Source organism: Anser cygnoides, chromosome 1 (genome assembly GCF_040182565.1).
Source record: "Anser cygnoides isolate HZ-2024a breed goose chromosome 1, Taihu_goose_T2T_genome, whole genome shotgun sequence".
Taxonomy (NCBI): Eukaryota; Metazoa; Chordata; class Aves; order Anseriformes; family Anatidae; genus Anser; species Anser cygnoides.
Window position 1 is genome coordinate 196,639,286 of NC_089873.1, and position 16,641 is coordinate 196,655,926.

The 16,641-nt window shown below is 38.4% G+C and overlaps 1 long non-coding RNA gene across 1 annotated transcript in view; it reads right to left on the minus strand.

The window, feature by feature from the left end:
• Positions 1 to 251: 251 nt before the first annotated feature.
• Positions 252 to 16,641, minus strand: part of LOC106034122 (uncharacterized) — a 58,282-nt gene continuing 41,892 nt past the window's right edge. The window contains exons 3-5 of the long non-coding RNA XR_007168817.2: positions 14,964 to 15,109; positions 5,489 to 5,592; positions 252 to 1,071 (exon numbers count right to left, since the gene is read on the minus strand). This is a non-coding gene — a long non-coding RNA (uncharacterized lncRNA). The remainder of the gene's footprint in view (positions 1,072 to 5,488; positions 5,593 to 14,963; positions 15,110 to 16,641) is intronic.

Here is a 16,641-nt window from a genome sequence, read left to right on the forward strand (position 1 = left end):
CACAGATGTATGATTGGCGCATATTTTTCTGTTTCTACAGCTTTTCCTTGCTTTTCATTCACCTATCCCTCTGTGTCCCAGCCCTTCTCAGCTTCCCCATAGGTAACTGTACGTCAACATCTGATGGACGCAAAACCTACTCTAGATCATTATTTCCCAAGACATTTGTTCCTGGACAAAGGCAGCCTAGTCCAAGTACCTACTCTAAAGGAAGTAAAACAACTTCAACCTTTAAGGGTGTTTGTCCCACATGTTGCATAACACATACGCAATACATATGTCCCACATATTGCATAACAGAGGTCCAAGAAATTCTTTCTTAAACAATATAACTCTAAGAGAAGTGAGTTGATCTAAAGACAGTACCACTTGTATTTTTTCCTGCAAACAGGAAAACTGGTATGAAATATCCAAGTCCAGGTAGGACAAAATCAGGGTACTAAAAGGAGGTAGCATGGATTTCGTCCTTTCTGCATTGAGATGGCAAAGCCAATTCATTCAAAATATGTAGGAGGAGAAGAATGGAAAGGCAGGTGTTTGTGATTTGAGCAGCCATGAAGTGATTCCAAAGTATCTGATTTATTCACAGCACCTTGCATTAAACTCAAAGAGACAAAGAACTTCTCCTGACATCTCCTCTCACCTCTCAGGGAAGTGGAAAAAGAGATTTTTTTGCAGCAAAATGTTAAAAGGAGGCATTCAGGACACAGTTTGGTGATGCCCTAGCTAGAAACAGGCTGCTGGGCTAGAGGGATAGAGCAACCACTACCTGTGCTGGCTGAAGGACACTAGTTTCTCCTCCAGGCTTCTCATCCCATCTGATTGCTTCCTCCCCTTGGAGAGGTCTCCTGTGGTCAGGGAAGGTATTTTCTTACCACATCACTCCATTCTGCCTTGCTTTCCCTTTTGCAAGCTCTGTAGGTCTGGCTTGGAGGTGTATGTGGCCTCTGCCAGCAACACCAAGGTTGAGCAGTCCTGACACCTTGCAGATTGAACATCAAAGGTAAGATCAAGGTCACTTGATTTTCAGGAGGCCTTTGCTATTCACTTTGAGGGAGCCAAGATTTTACCCTAGGAGAACACATAGATCTGATTACATATATAATATTATACTAATATTATAATAACATAATATAATGGATATTTATATATATATAAATATATATTAAAAATATGTTAAAAATTCCTGCATAGTTACAGATTTCTTTCCTTTTTACATCACTGATTTTATTTATTTATTTATTTATTTATACTTTTTCCAACATATTGCCCAGTCTGTCCTTGCCTTTTGGTGTCCAGACAGATGTAGTCTGATTCCTAATGTTCTCAGCTTTTTATTTCTTCAGTGAGGACATTTAAAATCAGAAGATTAGCTCAAATGCTAAGAGAAGCATAAGGAGCAGCTGAATGCCCCAAGGTGCAAGGACAGGCAAAGGAAAAACAACAACAACAACAACAACAACAACAAAACAAAAACAATGAAGGAATAATATCAGGGTTCAGAGCAGATTTATTTTTTGAAAAAGTGTTTGCCTTTGTAGTGGTCAAAAGATTATCATGGTGGTCTAATGGAATTCAGTCTTATCCTTGATGTCTTCGAATATACTTGAGGCAGAGTCAATTTTCTTTATATTTAAACTATCAAAATACGTATTGTGCTTTTTTTTTAAAAAAAAAAAAAGTGATCATGAGTTGTCAGTGTGCAAAGATTTTTCAGATAGGACCTCATGGCAGTGCTGCTCTCTGCTGTTGGAAATTTTGTTTAGAATTATGTTCTCCAGTTTTGTTTTTCAAGGTTAAATCGACCTTCGAAAAACTGTTAACTGTCCTTTTATTACCATTTGACCAGAGGCTTTTACTCTGTCTGGACAAGCAGAAATCCCTAAAGTGTTCCTTTTCCATGACAGATTTTTCAGGTGTCTTTTCTGAGAAGTTCTGCCTTAAAATTTGATTATTTGCCTTCCTAGATAAAAACCAGTGTCTGAATGCTAATAGTGGAATTGCTAATGTCAATACCAGCCTCCTTGTCACTTCTGAAATGTATTCAGCTAATCGTGCCTTTTCGGTTAATACACTTACATGGAACTAATAACATAATCAAATTAAAACACTGAGAGGTTCCATGTAATAAAATATATCCTGCCTCACTGTGTTTTTAGTCTGACCTTGACAGTGAGTTTTCTGCTTAAATCAATTAGTTAGATGGCTACTGTTCCCTCCAGAAATTAAGTTCTCTTTCGTGATCCAAGGGGAGGGATGTGTGAAATATTGTTTCAGTATTTTGTCAGACTTTGTAAATCATTGCCACACTGTGCTTTTTCTTTTTTTTTTTTTCAGGGTACTGGTGTAAGGACAAATACCCAGTGCAGATGGGAGTGAGGCTGCTAGGTGAGGTGGGCAGGATCCATGTGAACAGCTATGAGAAAACTAAAGTAATAATGAAACAGGACATCTAAACTCCAGGAAAGGCATAGATGCATGACTAAGGACGGAAAATATACAACTTTCCCCATGGAAGTGTTCTTTAAGCCAAAAATCCAAAATTATTATATTGGCTAAAAACCAACCAAACAATACATCATAACTTGTGAAGTTTCTTACAGCTACTCAAGACCATTGCAGTGAAATCATTCACAGACCTATTTTCTTCCACAGTCTGAACTTAAAAATTGTCCCACAGTTTCTGTGAAGCACCATGAGGGAAGACATTTCCTCACAGACCTCATATTGTACCAGTCATTAAGCTGGCAAGGCTGTGGGAGAATGCAGATAGGGATAACCAAACTTATTCTCTTCTTTTACGCAATATATCTTGAAGCTCCCATTTGCTTTCTGCTTATTTTTAAGCTGGTATTTTCCATTTTCTTTGGCAGCTGCCACTACTTGCAGCAAAGAAAAAATTCTTTTGAAAATATTTTAGGCATCAAAGAAGCTATATGTCCACACAGATAGCTCTATAAGTTAAACTCAATACTCTACACACTTTCAGAGGAATTTGCAAAACATTCATTGTCAGAAAGGACATCCACTAGAAAATTAGATTTATGAAGCATCAAGCTTTAAACTAAACCTTCAAACTGTGATATTTTAGAAAATCCCCAGGCTGGACATAGAAGTCAAGAAGAAGTACCTTTAGACTTCAAAACTTAGGGCTAAGATAGAACATCTCATTCTTTTCTTCTGTCTTTTTAAACCTTTTTATTTTTGGAGTAGCTCCTAACATGTGACCCCATCATCTAACGTTACATAACCTGAAACAAGCCCTTTGTTATATTGACTGTCTCGAGCCAAAGACATGAGGAGTACTTTCTGCTGTTGGATCTGCAAGGTGAATGACTTTTTTCCTTTCCTGTGCTGAATTTCTGATACAGCTGGTGCAAACTCAGTGCAGATAGTAGAACAGCAATCTGTTCTTACAGAAAAAAGCAAAAAATGCTGAGAGTGGAAGAACATTTTTCTTATCATTATTTTACATGAAGATGCTATGATAGTAACAGCAGGATATGTTAACATGCACAAAGATTCCAACCTCTTTAGAATCTTCCCTTTATAGAAACATTTTTTGAAAGATGCTTTTCACCACTGAGCCTTTTTGAAAAAATCTTTAGAAAGGAAATCTAAGAGAGAGTTTGATCACGCATTTCAGAGACTGTAAGTCTGAGCAGAATTCCATATGCTGCTATTTCAAAAAGGCAATAAAATCCAGTTCATATTTCCCATTTTTCATTAAAAATATATAGAAACAAATGACACTGGAGAGTCATATAAAGGTTCTGCCAGTGAAGATTTCTTTCTTTTTTTTTTTTTTTCTCCCCATCACTTATTCTATATAGGCAGTATATTTTACAGAAAATAATTTTGAAATATTTTAGTTCTTATAACATTTATAAACATTCTTCATATCCTTTTTCATATCCAAAAAAACGTACCTGGTACCATGGGTCTGCCTAGGTACACCTCTGAGAGAGGGAGACCAAAAAAAAAAAAATCTAACCAACATGCTTTAAAAATTGTAAACATCTATCAAAAGCTTGGGTTTTGCAAGTAACATACACATTTAACTTTGTTACTGGCTTACATGAGATAATTATAGCATCAGGAAGTTTTTCATGTATTTCATTATAGAAAAAACAATCAGAACTTTAAAATCTGTGATATAGGCAAACGTTGACTAGCATTGTCAGAGTGCTCACAATATGCAGCAGTGCTGGACTAGTTCATACTTCACATTGCTGTGGTTAGTGTTGGAACACAGTGACTGAACAAAACAGCCTAAAACTAAAGCTAAGCATAATGACAAAATCTTTTTCATGTGAGCCTGGAGTCTCTGGAGAGGCCAACGTGGCAAAATTTTATGAAAGACAGGATACCCCACACCATTGCTCGCCAAAAGGATTTCAGTTCCTTTCAGAATTTCCACAACTTCATAAATGCGCTTTATGGAGTTTGTTTGATTGATTGCTTTGTTTTAGTTTTATTCAGAGATTTGCTTTGGAGCCTGCCAATTTATGATCGCCACATAAAATACTAACCAACTACTTGTTTTTTAGCGTAGTTCCTGCCTAAGGACCTCTTACTGCAAATACTCATACTTCTGCTGTCCTGTTTGGCATATAAATAGCAAGTTACTCAGCTCCATGGACAACAAAGATGTTCACAAAATCATACACCGAGAGGCTATTTTCCCAGGTCTTATGAATGATTTGAACTTCAAGAATAAAATTTAAAAAATCTAAACATCCTAAAAGAAACTCTGACACTCACTTTATCTTACAGATGATGCTGCCTCTGCACTAGCTAGGTCATCCATACTTTATATATATATATGCAATTATTTATATTAGAGAAACATATAGATACTTCCAAGATTAATCACAGATTGGGCTGAGTATTCATCTATGTCCAAAGATAATACTGCCCCCTCACTCCCAAATTTCATGTGTATATTATTAACACAGACAGATTGGTCAATCAGAAATATTATTCCCATGAGAACTCAAGCAGAATTGACTGCACAAAGCTAGGAGTCAAAACCAGCTGTCCTCTAGCACAGGCTTGTGCCTGCATCATGAAATTATCTTCCCTCTCTGACACTGGATTTGAGGTGAAGTGGCCGCTGCTGTGCTGTCAAGCTCTGATTAATTACCTTGTGAATTTTGTAATTCCAGGGGCTTGAGTAAGTTTGTGTAATTTGTACATAGTGTACCTAGTAAATAAAGAGTACACTGAGCTCACGAACAGGCTCCTGTTATTGTTGCACAAAGCTATCTAAACAGAGGGCTTGTTTTTCAGTTCAGCATTGTTAATGCCTTCCCTATTATTGTGCAGTGCAAGGAACAGAATGCCTTTATCTCTCTTGTTGGCTGCAGGCTTTCAGTGGAGTTTGAACACATACTCTGCTCTGCCAGTACAATCTGGTTTGCAACTTGCTGCAAACAATCACAGGTTGAAAAATGTTTTAAAAAAGAAACTTGATACATCAACCAACCTGACTCATCAACAAACTAGTTTCCAGATAGGACTTGCTGGTCTTTGCTTTCCATCACAGATGTTGGAGTCAGATCTCCCTCTGCTGCAGCGTCTTCTGTGTCTCTGTGCAGATACACCAAGGTCACCTTTTCAAACACATCCCAGTATTGCTCTCCCCCCCCACCAAAACCAGTGTGAGGGGACCAGAAACCCTGCACCCCCAGTCCTCCTCACCACCCAGGCATCTTGGTGTCCTTGCACTGTCCCCCAGCATGCCATCTCCATTAATGCACCACCGGAGAAGTGGCACTGATGGATGAGTGGATTAGCAAGGCCAAAGCTTCTTTGTATCCACCAAGCACTGGCCTCCTGCGGACACACAAGCTAGATGGAAGGCTCTCTGTGTGGCTCAGGAAGGATGAAAGGGAAAAATCCTACCAGTCTAGCTAAAGAAGAGTGGTGGAAGATGCACAAATGATTTGGGATTAAAAAATAAAAATATAAAACCGTCTCCCCATGCCCCCTCAGAATCCCTTCCTGGAAGCTTTTCTATTGAAGATCATCTGGATTCAAAGGCTGATCCCAAGTAGCTTTTTGGCCAAATGCTCCTTCACTTGTCTTGCACCCTGTTGGGTGGAGGGGCCTTGTGTTGCTCTGATGGGTATGTAAAAGTAAGTGGCATCAGCACAAACCTGGAGTGACTCTGTCAATACCAGCAGTATATGTGAAAACACAAATTAAACTCATTTTAACCTAACTGTGACTCTGTCTCTTCCCAATAGAAGCTCTCTCCGCTTAATGAGGTATGTGCCTAAAGAATTCTGCAACAAGCCGAGTGACTGCTTAACCAGGCAAAAGGCATAGAATTAAATACCAGTGGACATTTTTCCACAGACCACAAGCATAAACATCCCACTACCTACTCTGAATTATATACTTTAATTCTGTATGCATTTGGTGAGTCTCTGTTGTAAAGACTAGGAATTGTGCTGGTAGCATGATGCTCCTGAATAGCCTAGAAGCTGTCTTCCATTTCTGTATTGGTGACAAGAGGACTCAGTAGGCTGAGGTGCATTTCACAGCTTTGCATATTGTAACTTCAGACTTAATTTATCACTTCAGATACACATGAATGAGGACAGAAGACAGAATTGTAGTAGAAAGCTCTTGCAGCCTTAACTTGTGCTTCTTGTGTGAAAGAGAAATGCAAATGGCCTGCAGAACACTATTTAGCAAATAAGAGATGAAGAAGTAAGAGTGATGGTTTTTTCTTGTTTTGCTAAGGAAAAAAAAGGAAATAAAAAAAAAAAAATGACCGTATTCTTGTTTATTTCTTTCCTAGTACTGGCAGGCTGTGTGGGGGATTCAGGTCAACAATTGTGAACTTGTAATAACTCTACATCATGGGTGACTACCATCTTTCACCTTGATGATAGATTACAGAAGGTGATTACAGAATCAGGCCCAAACAATTTTACGTATAACTTCCTTTCAAATTCTAATGCTTTAATCCATAGACATCGATCAAACAGCTTGACAAGCTCCACATTTGAGATAAAGGCTATGGACTTTCAAGGGAACTTTCTCCCTCTAAAGTTTCAGAGGTGAGATTCATAATTACAAGCATATTTCAAAGGGAGGGAAAAGTCTGAAGGTGTCTTTTGAAAATTAAAAGTTTGGCTTACTTCCTCCCACATGGTGAGATTAGATCCTTTATTTGTTTCCATGTGACTTCTAGCACACCTTGATACAAGAATTCTGGACTAATTCTCTGTGCTTTGTTACTTACACAAAAGCTAAAAGTGATTTCATAAAAAAACTTTTTTTTTTTTGTCTCTTTTTTTTCCTTCTATTTCATCCTACACACTTTGAGCTGAAACCCTTAAAGAGCCAGCTGTCAAATAGTTTGAGATTACAACATAGGCTGTTAGAGCAAATAAGCAAATCAAATGAAACGAGAAGAGAAAATTGCATAAATCCTTATTATTTACATTGTTTTTTATACCCCATCATTTTCTACTGGTTTGACATGACTTTGTTGGTGCTACACAGGTTTATTCCTCACCTGAGCAAAAGCTACAGTCTTCCATCCTTCAGCAAGTGCTCTGGTATCAGCTGAGATTTACCTGAGTCACTCTGGATGTCTGCAGTGCACGTCTCCACATCTGAACTAGCCATCACAGTTCTTTTATAGTCAATAGACATCTGGTTAATGCAGTCAGTGGAGTTTAGATGCAATTCATGTCTGCTGAGGTAGTCGATAAACTTTCCTTGAGTAGAACTTAATTATTGAAGGAGAGCAGGACAGTTACGTTTCAGATATAGATCCCCAATGCACAAACACTATGGCCTAAGTTTAGATGTCCAGAGTCATTTTAGGTGCTCTGGTATAACCCCTGCCGCCGTCTACAGCCATTTCAGAGAGGTGCAAGACTGAGATAGCAGCAGTATGGAGATGTTCATGACAGTGTACAACAGCTCCAAACAACCACAGACACCTTTGATCATGCAACCGCATATAGACCCTAAAGTCAGGTGAGATGAATTCCACCTATATGGACAAGAGAAAAAGTGAAAATGCACATGGCTTCAGTTTATGCAACTTATCAGTTTTATGCACACAGAGTCTTCGTGTCTCACACAATGACTATCAGACCTGAGCCTGTGCCACAGTACCAATTTCTGGGAATGCCCATAAAAATGTAGTGGAAATATTTTTGAACAAGTTTCTGGTTTTTATGATTGTTTTTAACTATATACATACTGCTGGATTACCTGCAAGACATAGATATGACAGGATTTTTGTTGTCTTTGGCTGTGTACAAACAGTCCTTAGAGACTGCCACTGGCTTCAATACTATCTAATCAGAACAAGGCAGGCAAGAGAGGAGGAGAAACAGAGGCACCAAGATACATGATGGATCCAAAAGTCAAGTATTATGTCAGCAGTCAATAAAAAAATGGCTTTCCTGAGTCTAATCTGAAGCTCAGGCTTTGGGCCACACTGCTTTTTCCTACCTCTTTTCTACCAGTTTCCTACCCTTACCCTTTTCCTGTCCACACACACACAGAGTGGAACAGGAACAGAGATTTAAGCCCATTCTTTTAATTTTTCTTTTCTTTCCTGGCACTGGCTGTACACATACACCCACTTCTTGTTTCCAGGCTAGGACATGTTTCTTGAGAAGCCAGCCAGCTCTCCCTCTGCTGAGCCCTTCCTGGCTGCCTGCTGCTGTGTTTGTCTGTTAATCACACTCTTCCCTGCTGTGAGTCCCAGCAGGCTCACTGCTGGCACAGATTTTCACATTTTCTATATTGGATAATTACATGGAAGGGCTTCAGAAAACCAAAATTGCCTTTCTGTAAGGATCTTGTTTTTATAAGGTGCTGCAGCAAGAGCTGGACTTCCAGCCATGGACCCAAAGGAAAAAAAAAAAAAAAACACCAAGCCCTTTTCCCCTGCCCTTTGGCAACCTGAGCTCCTCCTGCTGAGCACCGGGCAGACTCCCACTGCTCAAGATCATCCCCCAGCACACCTTGATAAGGCACCCTCAGACACACTCTGCTCCCTCTCTACCTGAAAAGAAACCTGACTGCTTGAGTGAAATAGAGAAATTCACCCAAGCACTGGAAAAACGTTCATTGGAAGTCCCCAGAAGCACCCAAAATGGAACTTCAACCCCCCCCCTCCAAATTTTGACATCACTCACTGTCACAACTGATCTCGTTGCTGAGGCAATGCATGCAGATGGGAATTTCCTCAGAATTAAGGTTATAGAACATGGTAAAACTTTGAAAGTTTGATACTAAAAGACCTTAAGCAGGTTTATATTCCTAGATTTACCCACGACCCCTAATCTGCACAGACTCTGTGATGTACAGAAATTCATGGGAAAAAAAAGGGGGGAGTGTTAGGATTGGGTTACTCTGGAGAATTTGCCATCCCAGAAAGGAAGCTGAAGCAATTGAGTTACTAATGACCACAGTATGAAGAAGAACAAAAATAAATAGGACAGAGAATTTTTTTTTAACTATGTTTGTGCAAAGGCATGGAGTATCCAAAGGAAAAAATTTTCAGAATTAACCTCAGCTGCTGGGTGCACTTTAGAAGTGCAAGGAGTAACAGAGGACAATACTGAGCTCTATCTGGAAGCAGAACAGGAATAAGAGCCTGGAAGATATCGAAATGTTTTGTGGACACCTCCATTGCACATCTCACCCGAAACGTGACCTCTGGATGTGCACAGCCTCCCCAGTAATGCACTAAATGGATCTGAGCCAAAAACTTTCTGTCCCGGAGGCAGAAGGCTATCTATGAAGTCACAGTGACACTAATGTCATTCATCAGGACCCAGGATGTTAAAGGCAGGGACTGTTCTCCTCCGAAGTGCACTGCAATCCATTCTTAAATGTTTCCCATTGCCTCAATCCACCATTTCCTAATCTTTACTGTCATTTATAAAGACTTTTCAGTTTTGTTATTTTTGTACATTTTAGTGAATTTCCAATGAAGACAATTTTGTTTGGAACAACACAATACACACATATGTGATGTAAATTGTGGTCAGTGGGTGTAAGGAATATCAGCAGGTCACTTGACTGATAAATTTAAAAAATCCTGCTTTTAAATAATCCTCTATTGTGTTATGCTTAATAGAGTAGATTCAGACCTCATGTGTAAGATACAGGAACGATATTAAAAAGGTGACAAAATAAGAACATATGAGGAATACGCTGATCTTTGTATAACTAAAAATAAAAATAAAAAAACTACTTGCCCTCCTCCTGTAGCTATCTTCAATGTGTCAGCTGCTTGAACAAGCTGTGTGGTTTTGAGTTATTATTCAAGCATCCCTTGGTTTTCTTCTACCCCTTCTCTCCCTGCTGTTTGCAACACTGAGCTTGTCCTGCCCAGCTGTCACATCAGCAAGGGGTCAGAGGGTCATGGCTGAAGTCACAAAAAACTGAGGTCTTAGACCAGGGCTCCTCTATTTCAGCGTTTCTTAATGTACACATCACATAGGCATGATGCAAATAAATAAATAAATAAATAAATATTAATAATAATACAATGGGTATCACAGAAGTAATAACTCATATAATCTGAGATTAGGTACATTCAGAAAGATGACTGTGGTGCTTGTTCTCACTGTATTACTCACTGTTATATGAGGCTTTCAATCTCCAGTCTACTGAAATTGAAATATTTAACAGTAAGCATTCATGTTAGCAGGAAACACTGAGGATGTGGCTCCTGGAAGCTCCAAATGCTCTGCAGCCCTTTATAGGGAACGGGGTTGTGACAGTACTCTGCAGGTTGAGGAGGACAGAGATGCCTCTCAGGACACCCTAACCTCTCTGCACTTTAATATCTATAATGCAAACAGGGAGACTCACCACCATCCCTGTTTTGTGAAAATTCTACTTTCTGTTTCTGGGGGTTTTGTTTGTTGTTTTTTTTTGTTTTCTGCAGACATCTCAAGTGAATCACATTGACCAAATTGCTTCATTTCATTCTGAATGATTCAAGAAAAAAACAATTTTTCAGTTTTCTTCTTTGCAACTAGGTAGGAAGGCAGTATTTGGTTCAGTCTAAACTGCTTCCCCTCCGCCTCCCATTTGTTTCTGTTCTGCTTAGATTTTCGTATTGCGCTAAACCAGAAAAAGTGAGCTTTTTTGTACAGTTCTACTCTTTAGTTAATGAGTGAAGCATACGAATTAATGAGCTTAAGATGCAGCAGGGAGACTTCAGATGTGGGTAGAAATGAAACCAAAAGAAGAGACAGTTGAGCTAAGAAGATATTGGATAAAATGCCAGTAGGATGCAGACTTATGTTTGTAGTTGAATCTCCTCCAGCTATGTTTTTCTTCACCCACCTGGACTTAATTTCTGTTCACAGTTTATGTTCATGGCAAAACAAATTTCAGTTTCATGCATCTAAATTTGCTTCTGTAACTGTTTATTTGATATGTGCTTGCATACTTATCCAATCAAAGAACAAATACAACCTTATATCATTTCCTTTTGGTCTATAAAATTAAACGGCACAGCCTAAATAACCAAGATGAACTAGTTTCTAATCCCCAGTCCTGATATATTTTGAGTTAGGTACATTAAAGTGACAAATGAATACAGTGAAATAAGATGTCCGGAGAAGTTGTGAGGAAAAATTGGAAGTTGGCTAATATTACATAAATCGAGTGCAAATGACTTGTCTCTTTTTCATAAAATCTATGAGCTAAAAGCTCAGCTATTCATACGCACCACAGAAACACTGTAATACCATACAGTCAAGGTTGAACTATACAACAATCCTTTATGAATGCTTCAGCCACTGCAGATGATAGTACAGAAGTCCTTCAATAAAGCCCTTTTAATATAAGCTTTTGGGGCACTAAAAACATGTAAGAGACTCATAACAACATAAGAAAATACTCTAAGGTTATTTATCGTAATAAAGGGAATAAAGAGAATAATACCATACTTCTTTTATCTTCTTGACTGCACTAAAGAAGGGGCTAATTAAAGACAGAATGATGGAATCCATATAATCTTTAGTTTTGCAACTGAAATCACAGCCTTCTCTGAAAAGGCTGAAAATGCACTGAGAAGTTTGAAAAGACATGCAGAAAGGCATCTCTGGATCATCATCATTTTCTCAGACAACAAAGAAGGAATATTAGCTGGTCACATGGAAACTATTGATTTCCATAGTGGTAATGATACTAGTAATAACTAAGGATTTTCAAGGGAGTGGATTGGATTTTTCGTAGAGGTTCCTACACTTTAAAAGGCCAAGCATGCGTCTGACTATTTTATTGTTGGAAGAAGGTTAAGCAGTGTTTTGGATTTTATAGAAGCCCATATAGACTCTCCTGCACTTTTACAGATTTAATGGGTATCTGTGGATCCAAATTCACAAGGTATGCTGAACATTACAATGCACAGAACACAAATATCCAAGGGAGAGACTGGACCTTCATAGAAAAGGGGGAAAAAACAGACACCAGGTGGCAGGAAAGGAGGTGCACCGAATGAGCTCATCTATTATGTATTCTTTTTCCACAGAGGAGGCAACAAGACCTACAATGCCAGAAGTTACAAAACATTTAAGGGTGTAAGAGTTGAAAGGAAAATACAAAATGGGGAATGTTTTGCACATTTACAGGGCAATTAGTTCATATTCTCAATAATAAAAGTGTAACAAGAATTTCCAAAGACTTGTGACTGAGTTTGTCATCTGTTCCAGGTCTACTAAGAATAGAACTCAACAAATATTCTCTAATAGATTTAAAATATTTAGATTATTGGAGTTTGGACCACTATCCTTTTATGGATTAATTTTCTTTAACTGTCCAAATTCTTCACTGTGTCTTTATGAGTGGTTAAGGCTGGATGGCCATTGTGATTCCTAGTGGCCTTGAAATCAGTGAAGCTCAGCCCTTCCATCATGGATTTCACAGACAAGAAAAAGCTGTTTCCAGCCTTATCTATATTTTGGTCAGTGCTTGCAGTTCTATTCAATATGGCATTTCTAATATAACACCTTTCTCTGCAGCAGTTGTCCTTCACCTCATTTCAAACATTTCCAGTGCAGTGCTATGATAAGTGACCAATCTGAAATGGTTATAACTGCCACAATGAGACTGTTCAACTGGAACCCCTTGGAATTTAGTACTTCCAGCAAAACTTGACCATACTATATTAGCAAAGAAGGAGCCAATGTCATGGTCAAGGAATCAGGAGGCAGAGTCCTTGTCCTGTCTTGGGCTTTGATTTTGTCACATGACCATTTTCTGTCATGATGTTCTGTTGATAAAAGAGATGATAATCATTGCCTCAGAGAAAGACATTATAGAGTGAGACATATGCAAGCCGCTACCTGAGGACCATGCAAACATTTAGTGTAGATTGCTAAGAAAACTTCCTTATAATGAAAAGGCAGCTGTCACGAGTTCTGTCCCATTTTCCAAGTCAACCTGGAATTGTATATAGGCATAAGGAAAAACAAGAGTATTAGCACCATAAAACATCTGGAGACATCTGAGAAAAGTGTCAGAGACAGAACCTAGAATGTTATTTCTTCTCTTAGCCAAGCGAGGTCTGGAGAGGTAATGTCTTTGGTTAGACTAACTTACATAGTCATAAAAAAGTGAAGAGATTTGATTTTGGGCACCAACAATGTTCACCAAATTTATAAAAAACAGTATGAAACTTCACAGCTGCCACATGGCTAAGAACGTTTGCTCTGAGTCAAAGCAGGTATCAGTCAATCAGGTAGGAAAGGGAGGCTAATACTTGCTCAAAAAATAACAGAAAGGCTGAGGAAGGGGAGTGGTAGTTATGGTCACTTCCAGGTAGTTATGGTCACTTCCATGAAAGGCTGATGATAAAAGTAGTCAATACTCTTGAAAGTTCTGTTTAATTGTGATGAAATAAGGTTATTTTCTGTAAAAAATATGATGTGCAAAATATTGTGTTTTATCTTGCTTACCTGAGAAGATCCTATATTTTAATTTTCTTACTGGCTTACTCACAGTTAGAAATCTACTATTTTGTAACCATCAATCTCAATGAACTATTACTACCATCATCACTATTGTCACCATGACACAGCACAAGATCATCTGTCTTCAGATATAGCTACACTCTTCCCCATTAGTGCAATTCAACAACATAAAAGTTGCTAACGTCAGAGGATCTCTCTCAACCAAACAGCTTTAATATTAGGGGTCCGGTAAACAATTATAGATGCTATAGCAAAATGTCAGCACAAAGTAAGAGAACTCTTAATTATCAAGGAACAAGATCTGAAGAAGACAGAATAATATTGTATGTACATAGCTTTAGTCTGTGTCAAAACTGTAATGAAATTCTGGTATATAAGTAGGAAGTTAATGTCTATAGTGAAAAGCATTACCAAGCAGAAAAACTTCTATAAATTTACTAGCTTATACTCTCCCATATTCGAAAGCAACTCCTACATTCAAATCAATTTCAATACCTTTTGAGCATTTTCCCATGAGTTCTCTACACCTAACTTTGCTCCTGAGTGGCATATTTTGGTTCCGCCAAAAGACTCACGCTTTGGGTTATAGATACTCGATGCCGATGCTACCTGATTCCTGATAGTGTTCTGCATCATTTACACTGGTTTAAGACAAGGAAAATGAGAAGTGTTCATCATGATAGAAAACAATATTTAGAGTCATCTCGCTTCCATTTTCCTTTATGCCTCCACGAGCTTAGTGAGACAAATAGGATGTAACTAAATGGTGTTATCAGGTCAAACAGACTAAATGTGATTAGTCATAAAGCAGACAATTGTTCTGAGAAAATCTCATTGACATCTAAGCCTGGCAGCTTAACGTAATGAACATCACATATTGGAAGAAAGAAACATTAAAACACTGACAGAGAACCACTTTTCATGCAGAAATCATTGGAAAAGAAGAGGCAAATAAAACACAGATTTACTGCAAGCCCTACATACCTAAGGTATCACCTCTCTGAAGACAGCAGGCTCCAAGTCTGGATGCAGGGCAACCTGGATGAGCAGAAATGAGGCTGAACTGCCAGTCCTGGCCACTACTGTAGCAGGATGCAAATCACAGAATCATTGGAAGGCACCTTCGTAAACTGAAAGAGAAGAAAACAGAACCCTAAGCTTCACTGTAAGCCCATGCCTAGTTTAGCAGCTGTGAGGAATGGGATGGAGCATGACTTGTAAGTCTGCATTATAAAAGAATGAAGATCCCACTCATGTCCACCATCTTTCTTTCATTCTCAGATATGAAAGTATCACTTGCCTGTGCAAAGCCACAGTTCTTGGTACCCAAACCCCTTCCACAGTCTGATAGAGTCCCTAAGCAGTAACATTTTAAGTGCATTGACATTATAAATTGCAGTATCCTGAAATGGTTATACTGTTCATCATCCCCACAACCACTACTCTCCCATTTGTTGTCTTCCTTAATGGCTTCAGTCAAAACTGTTCTTGAGAAGTACCTGCTAGGCATGAGGTACTTTAGAAGATTTAGGTCCTTCTGTTCCCTTCCACACAATGTAAGCAGAGGGAATTAGATGGTCTTCTATGAACTGTTCATCTGTGTATTACCTGACATTATACTCTACTTTGCGACCAAAATACAATTATTTTAATCACAGTATTTTAAAGAATTCTATTTTTTTTTGAATTGCACATTTTTAAAGTGAGCTACTGTTCCCTAAGGTCAGGAAAAGAAAGCTTTGATAGCCATAGACAGCTGCAACATAGCTGATATACTATGGTCATTATGAGTTTGTTTTAGCCATGCATTAAAACTCTGTTGATTTAAGTATTCATGTGTGTCTAATTCTGCTGCATTAGCCAGAGAGTTTTCAGGCATCTGTGTGCAATATCAATATAACTTTCTATTTACTTTCCATGTGAAAACATGGAAACAGTTTGTCAGTCTTGATTTTTTTTTCCTGTAGTGTTCTGTTTTGCTTTTTGCCATGTGCACATTCCTACATCCCACTTTCCAATGCCAGTTCATTTTGGCATGGCAATCACCTCAACTGTCATTCACAGAAAGTAAGAGACCCATAGGTACTAAAAATTTTCAATTTGCATCACATTGGAAGTTTTACAATTCCATTTTAATTTGAATCATATTTCTTGGATAGTGAGTAAAATTACATGTTAATTGGGGGGGGGGGGGGGGGTTCCCATCTCCTGATAAGCCCATGCAACTCTGATAAAGTCAAAGCAGCTGCCTGAAATTTAAATCAGATGAAACATTGATCTTTACTTTTTCTTTTACAAAGAGATAAGAAATGGGATATGACATGTAAGAACAGATTTCTTGCACAAACTGAAGGATTTTTTAACCTTTTAACTGTCCAGGCACTGAGTAAATCCTTCTTAACACATACAATGTACCTATGTATGAACAGTAACTGAAAATAGCAGCACTGGTACTGTGAAGTAAGTTAGAGGATTCACCACATCATCCAGACGTATCTTGAACTACTGCCAGTTGAGAAAAAAATGAACATTTCCACATATCTAAGAATTCATGGTAGATTTCATTATATTCCCCATGAAATCAGCGCAATTACTGGCTTTGATGGCTGCACAGTGGGCTTTTATATAGACAATAATTGCAACTCTGTAGTATGCAGCATAG